The sequence below is a fragment of the Triturus cristatus genome, chromosome 10 (genome assembly GCF_964204655.1).
Source record: "Triturus cristatus chromosome 10, aTriCri1.1, whole genome shotgun sequence".
Lineage (NCBI taxonomy): Eukaryota > Metazoa > Chordata > Amphibia > Caudata > Salamandridae > Triturus > Triturus cristatus.
The window spans coordinates 1,047,737,847-1,047,752,282 of NC_140593.1; the positions used below are offsets into that span (position 1 = coordinate 1,047,737,847).

Genomic DNA, 14,436 nt, shown 5'->3' on the forward strand with positions numbered 1-14,436 from the left:
GATGTATACTGGTGGTGGTGGATCATGCCACTAGGTACCCAGAAACCATTCCCCTAAGGACCACTACAGCTCCTGTGGTGGCAAGGGCCCTACTTGGAATCTTTTCCAGAGTGGGTTTCCCTAAGGAGGTAGTATCAGACAGGGGTGCAAACTTCATGTCTAGTTACTTAACAGCAATGTGGAAGGAGTGTGGAGTAAATTACAAATGTACCACCACTTGTCACCCACAATGCAATGGGTTAGTTGAAAGGTTCATCAAAACCCTAAAGGACATGATTAAAGGTCTCCCAGAAAAGCTTAGGCGTAGATGGGACATACTTTTGCCCTGCCTTCTATTTGCCTACAGGGAAGTTCCACAGAAAGGGGTTGGTTACAGCCCATTTGAGCTTCTGTTTGGACATCCAGTTAGGGTTCCATTGTGTCTGGTGAAGGAGGGATGGGAGTTACCTCTCAAACCCCCTAAACAGGATATTGTGGACTATGTACTTGGTCTATGCTCCAGGATGGCTGAGTACATGAAGAAGGCAACTAAAAACCTTGAGGCTAGCCAGGAATTACAAAAGATCTGGCATGACCAAAAGGCTGTGCTGACTGTTTACCAGCCAGGGCAGAAGGTATGGATGTTGGAGCCTGTGGCCCCAGCTGCCCTCTAAGACAAGTGGAGTGGCCCCCATAAAATACTTGAGCAGAAGGGAGAGATTACCTACCTGGTGGACCTAGGAACTCCCAGTAGCCCCCATAGGGGGCTCCATGTTAACAGGCTCAAGCCATATGTCGACAGGGCTGTCATGGGCTTGCTGCTGGCAACTGATGAGGGACAGGAGGAAGAGAGTGACCCACTCCCTGACCTGCTCTCTCAGGACACTGATGATGGATCAGTGGATGGTGTAGCCTTGGCAGGCAGCCTCACTGTCCAGCAACAAACTGACTGCAGAAAGGTGCTCAGCCAGTTTAGACGTATGTTCTCACTGACTCCAACTAACACTACCTGGTGCACTCATAAAGTGGACACTGGGGACAGTCTGCATGTTACAAATCAGATTTACATGCAACCTGATCATGCCAGGGACTGTATCAGGGCAGAAGTCCAGAAGATGTTGGAATTGGAAGTCATTGAACCCTCAGATAGCCCTTGGGCTAGTCCAGTAGTCTTTGTGCCCAGACCTCACACCAAAATGGCAAGAAAGAGATGAGGTTTTTTGTAGACTACAGGGGTCTCAATGCAGTCACTAGGACTGATGCCCATCCAATCTCAAGGGCAGATGAGCTTATAGATACTTTGGCCTCAGCCAAGTTTCTGAGCACATTTGACTTGACAGCTGGCTACTGGCAGATCAGACTAGCTGATGATGCAAAGCTAAAGACAGCATTTTCTACCCCTAGTGGGCATTACCAATTTGTGGTGATGCCCTTTGGTTTGAAAAATGCACCTGCCACTTTCCAAAGGTTGGTCGAGTAAAGTCCTTACAGCCCTGGAAGCCTATAGTGCAGCATATCTAGATGATATTGCTATCTTTAGCTCAACCTGGGTGGATCACCTGGTCCACCTGAGGAATATTTTAGAGGCCCTGCAAAAAGCAGGCCTCACTATCAAGGCCATTAAGTGCCAGATAGGGCAGAGTCAGGTTGTCTACCTGGGCCACCTTGTGGGTGGAGGCCAGGTTCAACCATTGCAGAGCAAACTCCAGACCATAATGGACTGGGTTGCTCCAACCACCCAGACTCAGGTGAGAGCTTTCTTGGGCCTGACTGGGTACTACAGAAGATTTGTAAAAGGTTATGGATCCATAGTGACCACATTGAATTACCTTACTTCTAAGAAAATGCCCAAGAACGTTCAGAGGACAGTCAGCTGTCAAAAGGCATTTGATGACCTAAAGCAGGCCATGTACACTGCTCCCATTCTGCAAAGTCCTAAACTCCAAATAAATCATTGTTCAAACAGATGCATCGCAGGCCGGATTTTGAGCGAACCACAGCACCGAGACCGCCCTCATCGCAGCCACCGACAACATCAGGACCCTGCTGGACAACGGTGAAACGGCCGCCCTCATCCTCCTCGACCTGTCGGCCGCATTCAATACCGTCTGCCACCGCACCCTGACAACCCGTCTCCACCGCGCCGGGGTCCAAGGAAAGGCCCTGGAATGGCTCACCTCCTTCCTCTCCGACAGAACTCAGAGAGTCCGTCTCCCGCCCTTCCGCGCAGCGCCCACCAAGATCATCTGTGGCGTACCCCAAGGATCCTCGCTCAGCCCTACCCTCTTCAATGTCTACATGAGCCACCTCACAGCCATCGCACGCAAACACAACTTCAACATCATCTCCTACGCCGACGACACCCAACTGATCCTCTCCCTCACCAACAACCCCGCCACCGCCAGAGCCAGCTTCCAGGAAGGAATGAAAGACATCGCAGAGTGGATGAAGCTCAGCCGTCTGAAGCTGAACTCAGACAAGACGGAAGTCCTCATCCTCGGACCATCCCCCTCCACCTGGGACGACTCCTGGTGGCCCCCTGCCCTGGGAACCGCCCCGAAGCCCACGGACCACACACGCAACCTGGGGTTCATCCTTGACTCCTCCCTCACTATGACCAAACAAGTCAACGCCGTTACTTCTTCCTGCTTCAACACCCTCCGCATGCTCCGAAAGATCTTCTGATGGATCCCCACTGGAACCAAGAAGACGGTCACCCAGGCCCTCGTCACCAGCAGACTGGACTACGGGAACGCCCTTTACGCCGGGACCACCGCCAAACTCAGTGGCGGCTGGTGACATTTGAAAGTGGTGGGGCGTAAAAGTATTGGCATACTGCACCGCAGCGAGCGAGCGTAGCGAGCGAGCCCGAACAACCTAAGGGGGATTCGGGGGGATTACCCCCCCGCGAAAATTTTGAAAAACGAGTGGACAAATGGTGCATTTTCAAGCAAATTTGAGAAAGCAGGAAGGTTAATAAAGCAATTGTGAAAGTGCAGTTATTACATGAATAAAGAGATGTCAAATAACATAGATAGCTGCTTATTCAAGCTTTCTTTCACCCCATAGTCCAGCAGGGTCTTGATACAAGACAGATAAGAGAAAAAGCAGTGTGGTCCTCGACCAGGAAGACACTCATATTTCGGTGGTAAGAAGTAAAAAGATTTGTCAAATTGAAAACCTGAACTGCAATACGCAATCCAACAATTATTTTCAAGCACATCTCATCTATGTTCAACAAGCCATGTTTTACCCATGATTGGAATTGTGAATCACCAAATAAACTGAGCCACTGCAATCAAAATCAACCAAAACTGTGGCTCAATATGTAGGCAGAAACAGTATAAAACAGAAACACAGTCTAAATAACTATGAAAGTGACACACAAATATTGACCATGCAACTCAAACTCAGAAATTCCAGATCCAATTCACTGCCAAAGCAGGCCTCCCATGTGTCATTTCATGTGTGTTAAGTGCAGTCTACAATGCATGACTTGCCAAAGCAAATTAACATTCTCTCATATTTAAAAATTCCTGTAGCAGACAAAATTTTAAGTTACCCCAAAGCGGGACAAGATTTTACATTCCAACATTCAATGGTCTGTTTCAGTGTCTGATTATAGTAGAGATAACTGTGTACGTATGCTCATACCTATATCTGTCTTACTTCCTATGTCCCTCTTTTTCTCTCTCTAGCTCAACATACCTGTTATGCCCCTCTCTCTTTCTGCCACACTCTCTCATTCTGGCTCTGCTTAGCTCCATCTCTCTCTGTTCCTCTCTTTGTAAAAAGTGCAAAATAAAGTGACAAAGGTAAAGCAAAGCCATTGTGATCAGGAAGTCAAGCTTTGGCCCCACACAGAAGGTAATAGAAAGTAGAGTAGCCAGCAACTCACTCCCCCTTGCACAACCGCCATATTAACAAATAAATAAATGTTCCCTGGTTCCTGACATTGGGAAGCGCCATCTGAAAGGCTGCCCGCTTTGACAGCAGCACCTCCGCACATATTAATTCTCCTTATTTATTGGACGTGTGCAGAGCTGCAGCCGGGCTTGTGCGCCCATGGGTGGCGTGGCCAGACGGTGTACTCTTCAGGGTTCAATGGGGACGGGGTTCAATGGCGTCCTATGCCGCTCGTTGCAGAGAGGCCTTCCTGGGAGAGCCAGGCCCAGGGTGCGACAGCCCAGCTTCAGGCACACACACACACAAGCACAGCACTGCGCGCTCACGCACAGCACATTGCACCAAGGGCACTTAAAAGCGACGGAAGAGTCCAGCACAATCACACATGACACTGTGACTGCACCAAGGACAAATAAGCACTTGCAGGGTGAGTGGCACGTTGACATACACTTGTATATCATACTGCACAAACAGGTACGCATAGGTATAGTGACACAATCGCAGACAGAGGTTATGTTCTGGATAATGCCGCTGCAGCAGTTTCTCACCAAGATTGTGTTTGCCCTTCTTCCTGTACATAAACAAGCATGGCGCGTACTGTACTTTGACAGAGGAATAGGTAATGAAATATGCCATAGTGAAGCCTGCAACATGAGCACTATTGAATTATACAGTCAAACTGAGCTGCAAACAGTGCCCACTCACTTGCCAAATGCTACTGCATGCTGAGCTGAGGCAGACAACCAAAGCGACACGTCAGGGGGATGGCCGAAAAGCTGAGGAAAGAGCTGGAGATAATGGCTTTTCAAAGCTAACATTTGCTTCATAGCTAAGAAATGTCAAAACGAATAAAGCACGTAATCAACTACTGTAGAAAACAAATTGATTTTGACCTCTTCCCTTTTCCCATCTTTGATGATGCATTGTTTCCCAAACTGAAAGAGATCTGTAAACTTAAATGCAACTTACTGGGAAATGGAAACACACATTACGTCTGTGTTTGACATGAACAGTGTGTTTTCATGAACTACATGCTTCCTTTGGTGTGTCAAGTGGAACGTCCAATCACAAACTTAACAAAAACTAGAATGTATCTTCATGATGCTCTAGTTTCAGGACTCGCAAACTCTCTCCAGTTTTTTTCGTGCTCTCGTCATCGCTTTTATTATCTCCTTCCCTCCTCTTTCCTTCCTACTCCCCAACACCTTCTGCACTTTCTTCTGGAATGATCCACAACACACAAACGGCTCGAACTGGCCAGCCTCTGAACAGCGCCTAGAAGCCCAGTCACTTGTCAAGACTGCGCCATGCAAAAAAAATGTCAAATATAAACTTTCACTATATTGACAAAACCAAGCCAGGCTATCGTTCATCTAAGCAGGAAAATTCAGACACCAGCGCAAACACAGCACGTGGAATATCCCATGGTGATTTTTATAGTGGTAGTGGCGACTCAGAATGATGGCGTAATGGTATCTACAGACTGCAGTTCATACTAAAAGTATCACACAGATTTCCATAAGAAGCAACTTTATACAGCTACAAAAATGTTAATACCTTCTACTAGAAACTGCGGGTGCCTTTAAACGACTGCGCTAATATCCTCGCCATGTGGCATGTAAATGTTCGAAGGATACCTATGGATATAATAAATGGTTCTAATTTTGGAACAGCCGCAGAAATATGCTATTCACTCGGAATGACATAACTGTCTCAAAATTCCTCTATTCACATTTAAACAAGCATATATTCTGGAGCACACAGATTAACAATTATTACACAGACCTCTCTTTATTTGCTTTACAGAATGTTCGAAATAATCAGCACTGGTCAAGAATCCAAACTCAGGCTATCTTTTCTATTTAATATTTTATGAGTAAGAGTATTCTGTTGTGAGCCAAGCCTTCAGTGGACTAATGCATTGCCTGAGCAGATTTGGGCTTAAACCCGCATGCATGAACACAAATGTGAATCCCTCTGTGGCAACTTTCATCCTCTCCGGGTCGATAAATTAAACTACTGAGTTGGATTGGATTACAGTAAATATCTGGAGTCAATAGCGCCGAGAGGCCCCCGGGGAAAAGTGCGCTTTACAAAAGCGCATTGTATTATCCCACATACCGAACTCCAGAAGTGAAGAGACACCCTGACCATAATTAAAAAAAGCATTTGGGCAGGCGCGGCCGGCATGAGAGGGGGAAGGAGGGGGGTACACGCGGGGGGAGGGGGGTACGCGCTGGGAGGGGGGGGGGTTAATTTAATGAATTAAAGAACTTACCAGGCAGGCATCTCCTGATTCTCCTCCGCTCCGGTCCCGACGGTCGCATCACGTCTCTGCAACGTGGTGGAAGTAACTTCTCCCCGCTCTTTTCATTTGCCAATCAGGAGACTGGGGGGCCGGGCGGCTGAACCTTCTTTAATTTCCTGGTATTTAATTGGGCATGGGGCAACTTTGCGTAAAACGCATCAACGCCCGAGCAGGAGCCTATCTACAAACTCCTGCTCTACACAGGGCATGCGCAGCAAACCTAATGGTTTGTGAATGTGAGCGAGGGGCTTTGCTCCTCGCTCACATGCGCAGACCATCTTATTAACTCCTGCTCGTCTCTGCCTGCGTGCGCTGTGCGTGACATGCGCACAGCGCACTTTCACTGGCATTGAAGCGCACAGGCGGCCCGGAAATGTAAACAGACGAATTGTAAGCTGAGCCTGTCAATTCGTCTGTTTACATTCCATCCTGTAGTGTTCACTGGCCGATTCTTTTGTGGGGCGCTGCCCCAACGCCCCTAATGGACCAGCCGCCACTGGCCAAACTACAGAAAAAACTCCAACACATACAGAACGCATCTGCTCGACTCATCCTTGACATTCCCCGACACAGCCACATCTCGGCCCACCTGAGAGACCTGCACTGGCTCCCCGTCAGCAAGAGGATCACCTTCAGACTCCTCACCCACGCACACAAGGCTCTCCACGACATGGGCCCCGAATACCTCAAAACCCGCCTCACGTTCTACACACCTACCCGCCAGCTCCGCTCCGCCAGCCTCGCCCTCGCCACGGTCCCACGGATTCGCAGAACCACCACCGGAGGAAGATCCTTCTCCTACCTGGCGGCCAAGACGTGGAACTCCCTCCCCACCCACCTACGACTGACCCAGGACCATCTCTCCTTCAGGAGGCACCTCAAGACCTGGCTTTTCGAGCAGTAACGGCACCCCCTCCCCCCCCCCCCCAGCGCCTTGAGACCCTCGCGGGTGAGTAGCGCGCTCTATAAATGTTCCTGAATGATTGATTGATTGATTGAGTTGGGGGTTAGGGCTGTGTTATCACAATTGAATGATGAAGGTCAGGCTCAGCCAGTAGCTTTTATTAGCAGAAGGCTGACCCCCAGAGAGAAACGTTTGTCAGCCATTGAGAGGGAGGCCTTTGCTGTGGTTTGGGCTCTGAAGAAGTTGAGGCCATACTTGTTTGGCACTCACTTCATTGTTCAGACAGACCATACGCCCCTCTTATGGCTAAAACAGATGAAGGGTGAAAACCCCAAACTTTTGAGGTGGTCCATTTCCCTACAGGGGATGGACTATACAGTGGAACATAGACCTGAGAGTAACCATGCCAACGCAGATGGACTCTCCAGATATTTCCACTTAGAACATGAAGACTCAACTGGTCAAGGTTAGTTTAATGTCCTTACGTTTGGGGGGTGTTGTGTAGGAGAGTAGGATCTGCTTGTTATAGTTACCCCCACTTTTTGCTGATGTTTCACTGTTTTTCGACTTTAGTCTGGCTGGGGCCCTGCTAACCAGGACCCCAGCCTAGCTGCTTCCTCTCTAAATTGATTACCAGTACTTTAGGTACACTCCAGATTGGATTCTGGGGTATCCTTATAAGTCCCTAGTATATGGTTACTATGTACCCAGGGCATAGGTACCCCAGAGGCCTACCAGGGGCTGCAGCATGTATATGCCACCCCTGGGAAGCCTTCCAAAATGACACCACAGGACTGCTACTGCAGCCTGAGTGAGGTGGTGCATGCACCCCTTACTGAGATATAGGTTCACTATATCTCACCATATCATGCACATATAAACCTATCAGTCACCCCTATGGCAGGCCTTACTAATCCTGAAGGCAGGGTGCTGGGTTTTATGTGAGAGGGTGCCCATGCATGAGCAGAGCCCCTCTGCAGCCTTCGGAACGTTTATTCCGGGGTTGTTTGTGATGCAGCCAAACCATATACTCTTAAGTGCATTATAACCTCGCTGTAAATGCTAACTTTGGGATGGCTGCACGGAAACATGTCGTGTTTGGTGTCAAACACCTTGGAATCATACCCCCACACCAGTAGCTGGTGCGGGAGTATGATCCCACCCTTCTAGAGGGAGAGACATGACATCACCGGTATAGCCGGTACCAGTTAACAGAGCCCTGGCATCACAAAATGGATGCTGCCAGCCCCAGACACGAGTCTGCCCTCCAGCTGCTGGACGAAACTCTGGCAGGGGAGGATTGGACAATAGGTTTCCTGTCACAGGGAGGTGTCACCACCTCCCAGACAGGCTTTAGTATATTAGGGCTGGGTGGGTGCACTCCAAGAGTGCTTTGAAGTTTAGCAATGGGGGCACATTTGGTGTCCCTGTGCATAGCCCAGTTCAAACCGGTTGCAGGTTTGATAGCCCCTGCTCTGGCACGAACCTGGACAAAGGAAATGGGTGTAGCCACCCCTCTTTCCTGACCCTCCCATAGGTGGGTCCCCAGAGTATGTCCAACCCCTTCCTTGGGTATAAAGAAGGAACCCCTGGCTACAGGACTTTAGATTACACCTGGACGAAACTCTGATACTGAATCCTGGAACTTCGACGATCTACACTGAACTAGATGACTGAAGAATCTCCCTTGAAGTAAAGGAGTTACTCCCCTACTTGGCAGGTACCAAATACGCATCTGTCCGGTTTGCATCTCCGATCTCCCGCCGGACTCTGAAGAATTTTGCAGCACAGGAGGTGGGTTTCCGTGGTCTCTGAGGTCGATCTGTGCACTCAGCAATTCCGAGGCCTGTATCCCTCGTGGCTGGACACAGTAGGTAATGAAGGAAGTCAAGTGCTTGCATTCTAAAAAGAAGTACAAATTTAACAAATATGCTTTCCTTGTCTGACCATGTTCCTACACACCCGGAAGGGTAAACTCCTGAACCCTGGATGGGAGATGTTTTACAAGTTGTCTAGGAATCTCTGGTAGCCCTAGAACAGATATTAGACAATAATGAATAGGGAGGTTCCTCAAGGACGTCTTGGGAAAAGCCTTAAAAAATGATAGGGGCAGCTGAAGAAGGAATGCATGGGTTCTAGGGACAAGTACTTCAACTTCAGACTGCTGGGTTTGTTTTACGAAATGGCCCTGAAGCACATGGAGTTCTCTTCCTGTGCATTGAGTGGGATGGCCATGCTTCACACGACAGTGCCAGACAGAAATCCAGTGATGCTTGCCTCCCCCCTAAATGGGGCGTGGCAACTGTAACTGTGCCATAGAGGTCCTCTGGCTGCTAGGCCGTCAAGTAAATCATTTTGTAGCACAGATCAGTTCCCTGAGCTCTACATGGGTGTGGGGACCGTAAATTTGGTGGACGGAGCATCAGACTTTTTTTGGGGTAGCTGTCCCTCATTCGTCAAACTCCAAATGACCCCATAAATTGTCCTATATACTTTTTTTAAACATGTTATTCAATAGACATTACAGATAATTGTGAAATTGCATAATGTGTATTCAGTAGCAATAAGGGAAGGATAATACAGCCACTTCAGATCGAGCCAATTTACTATTTAGAACATGCCTGGCTAGATTATAATAAATAACAGACTCAGAAAATTCACAATAACAAATTACAGTCAATATTCTGTCACCTTTCTTTAATATGTAAAATAAAGGTCTTGTTGTGTCTACTTAAATTTGATAGTAAATTTATTTACATTGTTGCATAGATAAGAGTGCAGTATGTTTCTTGGTGGAGGCATGAAATGGCATGAATACTAAAGAGATATCATATTTCTTCTGTATCTCTGTGACTTGGAACAAAAAACGCGACTGCGTCTTTTGCGGGTTCACCATTCGTAGTAGATGAGCCATTGCTTTTTAATTATGACTTGAACATGAGACATCCCTTCTGGGCAGCACAATGAACTTTACACATGTGGTTTTTTTGTACTCTAGCGAAATTTCTTTTTTGTAATAAAATCTAATAGACATAGCAAATAATGGGTGGCTGGGACAGCTGCATGGAACCAGCTGTCCAGACACCCAGAGACCCTGGATGTCTGCCAAGATGGCTTCCGTGCAGAGCATGGGAAGGAAGTCGCTGCTCTGCCTGTAGTAAATTGTTAGTTAGGAATTTCGGATGCTTGACACGGCTCTGAGATCACCCTTTCTCCTCCTGTGCTTAACTCGACTTTTGGGCCGGGCAGTACATTTTCACACCATTTTTGCGTTAAGATTGCTTAGTGCGGGTGAAAATAGTGTCCAATGTATATGTGGTATCTCAGACACACAGGGCTTTATTCACAGAAGAGAGAAATGTATTTTCAAAAGTTTAAACTATGCAATTTAGAGCTGGTGTTTGGCTATTAATTAGGGATCCTGGTTTTATGGCATTTATTTTTTTCACACTTTCGTCTGCATTTACCCATATTTATTTTTTGCCATCTTATTGGTATTCATCCATTTTTTTTTGTTTTTTGAGAATAAATTAATTTGTAAAGTGGTATATTTCTATATTTATTTAACTGGTGCACTCATACTTTGATGCATGTCACGTTTTAGCAAATGAAGCAGCCCATTATAACAAAACACTACACCCACAGGTAAACATTAGCATAATAAACAAACATATGTTAATATGTGCCTGTATTTAAAGGGACCTCGTCTTGTTTTTTAACTGCTCATGATGTGTATCTGCTCATCTGTTGGCCTGGAATTCACGTAAGACAGCACGGAGAGTCACTCACATGAAGCACAGTTTTCTATAATCTTCCACTTAAAAAAATATACAGACGGGAAACACATTGTTTTCTGTCTATATTTAACTTTAAAAATCAGTAGAAACTGAAAAATGTGAGCCTTTCTATTAATTTGTGGTGAGTGGCATAGACACATTTATGACCTCCTTTAATAAAAGGGGGTACATTTGTGGTTTAAGACCCTCGACTGTTTTTCTCTGTTATTGTGTATTCTTGCTTGCCACAAACAGGGAGCGATCAATTCGATCAATTGATCCAATTGCAGTACCGCTTCTTATGTTCAGCATATATAACTCCTACCGCCTGTCTTCCATCACTAACGCAGGTACTTGGAGCGACAAAGTCTGTACTGATTCCAGTAAATGTTGCCAAAAATGCAATATCTAACACTGCTACTGTTATTGCAAAGTAATGATACACAATTGTGAATCACTGTCATCATTGTGCAACGTTATCCTGGAATCATATTCCTCTTTGTAAGGGTAAGCATAAAAGAGAAAAGCAATAAACAGATTTTAACAAAAAATAAATAAAATGGGGTACAGTCTGTTGAACGCTCTGTTGCTTGTAAGTCACTTTTGCGAAGCGGTCACTTACATATAGTTACAATCCCACAGGGCAAGAAGAGGTAGACTTCTTGAAAATACCACACTCCATGATGCAATTGGTAGTGTAGTATTTGCACCCTTTTGAGTATCCTCAGATGCTCTAATTTCGATTTTGACTCTTTAATGTGATGACCCGTAAACATGTGATCCTGATGAGGTGTGGTTAGTGGCCAGAGCACTTCAAGTAAACGTCACTATACCGAGACCTGCTGTGTCTGCTGGCTAGAGGGAGAGTCCAAAGAAGGAAGACATTATTTTTCATCTCTCTTTAACAATCCTCTCTCTTGAACCATGTGTGGACTGCCTCAAAACTCTTCCTTTTTGGAGCCTTATTTTAGAGTTTCACTGACAGGGTACTCATCCAAAAGTGAGGCGGAGTACCCTGTACACCAAACTTGCAGTTTCCCTTAGTCCTAATTCGAGTTGGGTGAACCGTTGTACTTCCACTGCTGGAGCCGCCACGGGCTCCGTTGGAGGACAACTTTGACCGACTAACACAAACGATATAGGGCAGTAGGTCAAAGCACCATATTTGCAGCAGACAACCTAGGGCCATATTTACACGGACCTATTGCCGAATTAATGGCACTTTATCGCAACCAAAGTCGTGATTAATGTACCTCCGCATTCACAAGCCGGTGTTAACAGCCCACAGCACCAGTTTACCCGCGATAGCAGCCGCAAAAAACATCGCCACAGAGGATCCTCGCAACTATCGCTAATGAGATGCAGAGTGGGCGTTCCCGTGCCAAAAGCCGCGACCACACCACTCCTCAACATTCTCAATGACCAGACAGATCGGCGATAAAAACACAAAACAGGCGATAAGGCGCGTTAGCACCAGGAAATCTACACCTGCTCTGACCTGGTGTTAAGTCGGACGGCAGCCAGCACCACAAAAGGGAGACCAGCCCAGGGCCACATCGGAAGGGCAACAGATGCCATGGAGCCACACATCATGTTGCCCGGACACACAAGAGGGCCACAACACCCACCGACACCACCTCCCAGGACCACCTCTCCCTGGCACCCCTCCCCCCCCAAAGACTTGCCACATTAACTACACTAAAACGTACAAAATATTCTGCATGACTTCGCACAATCACAACAGTTGAAATTCATGTGTCATCACAGAAATGAGCATCACACATTCACTTTTGAAGCAATTAATAAAACTTTATTAAAATGAACACCGAAATAAAATGAAGACACATGACGGCTCCCTGCGGGACAGTCAGTAGGTCACAGCCTGCAAGACAAAAAACATGATGAGAAGGTGTGTCCTGCGCACATCAAAGGACAGAGAGAGAGCGAAGGAGAGAGAGAGAGAGGAAGAGAGGGAGACAGAGAGAGTAGAAGAAGAGAGGGAGAGGGAGAGGAGAGAGAGAGAGAGAGAGAGAGAGAGAGAGAGAGAGAGAGAGAGAGAGAGAGAGAGAGAGAGAAGAAGAGAGGGGGGGAGAGAGAGAGAGAGAGAGAGAAGAGAGGGGGAGAGAGAGAGAAGGAGAGGGGGGTGAGAGAGAAGAAGAGAGGGGGAGCGAGAGAGAGAAGAAGAGAGGGGGAGAGAGAGAGAGAGAGAGAGAAGAAGAAGAGAGGGGGAGAGAAGGAGACAGAAGAAGAGAGGGAAAGAGAGAGAAAGTGCCGCCCCTGCGCACCCAGGCCACACTGCTCACCTGCTGCCACCGGTGTGTTTCCAACCACTTGCCGGCATGTAGTGCAGTCCACTAGGTCACACATCTGAGTCAGAGCCGTCATCTGAAACAGAGTTCAGATACATGACTGGCACAGTACACACACTCGCACAAGACAACAGCGCCTGCCCGCCCATGCACACCCAGGCAGAGGCATCACAAAGGCACCCGCCACCCACGGAGCATGCCCGCCCATGCACACCCAGGTCTCACTGCTCACCTTCCGCCACCGACGTGTAGACTGGATGACCCACCACGTGCCGCTGCAAGCCACAAGCCCAGGGCCTGCGGACATGGCACCCTCACACCATGCAACCACGCTCCGCAGGCCACCAGGTCTCACGTGTGTTTCTGGGTCTGGAATACTCCATGGCTGAGGACATACCAGTGCACCCGTCAACATCGCAGGCTGCACACCTGCTCAGTTTTGATTTGTTCAGCATTACGTACATCAATTGTGTGTCTATTGCACACCCTATCAGCCCAATGGGTGCCACTAAGTCTGTGACCCGGAAGCGAGGCCACGTGGCGGTAGGCCCGCGCTGCCCGCTGGCTCTGGCCTACACTGCGGTCCAGCACAGCACAAGAAACCCGAGTTGCCTAGACCGCCGGGACGGGGCAACATCGCAGAGTGCCCTCCCGCTCAGCAGCTTCAGGTGCTATTGATTCAGTGCATCCAAAGTCACTGTCCCGTGCCGGGGTACCTGTGCCTGCAGCAATGCGCCGGGTGCGACTAACCCTGTCAGCGCCACCTGGTGGTCGGCCCGTGCCATAGGCAGGCCTGGGTTGCCACTAACCCTGTGCGCTACAAAACTCATGTGCCCTTCATGATTGGGAACCGTGGGGTCCGTCATCCAGTCACCACGGGCAGAGGAGAATGTGACGCCGTCAGCCCCTTATGGTGGCGGAGTCACATGGCCTGTGATGCCTGTGCCGGATGTGTGTGGTGAGCGTGCAAACCTGCCCTCAGGGAGTGGCTGTGACATGCTGACAACTAGACCAATGACCTGCACACCACAAGCGAGTTTGCCTGCGACGGGGAGCAACGAGGGTCCCCCCTCGGAGCATAAGCGGAGTGGTCTGGCCAGCCATACGCCGGACCAGCACAGGGCTTGCCACAATGACAAGTGTGCTCTGGGCGTGGTTCAGTCCATGTCCGAACAAGGAAGTGAGTGATGCGTGTTATAGTGTCCACGGGACCCGGTACACAAAATGCAATGTAGCACCCTCTCTATTAGTATC

The 14,436-nt window shown here is 48.1% G+C and overlaps 1 long non-coding RNA gene across 6 annotated transcripts in view; it reads right to left on the reverse strand.

Annotated features, from left to right (window-relative positions):
• Positions 1–12,656: 12,656 nt before the first annotated feature.
• Positions 12,657–14,436, reverse strand: part of LOC146796526 (uncharacterized) — a 28,214-nt gene continuing 26,434 nt past the window's right edge. For all 6 annotated transcript variants that reach the window (XR_014969626.1, XR_014969630.1, XR_014969631.1 and 3 more), the window contains 2 exons: positions 13,177–13,258; positions 12,657–12,755 (listed from right to left, as the gene is read on the reverse strand). This is a non-coding gene — a long non-coding RNA (uncharacterized LOC146796526). The remainder of the gene's footprint in view (positions 12,756–13,176; positions 13,259–14,436) is intronic.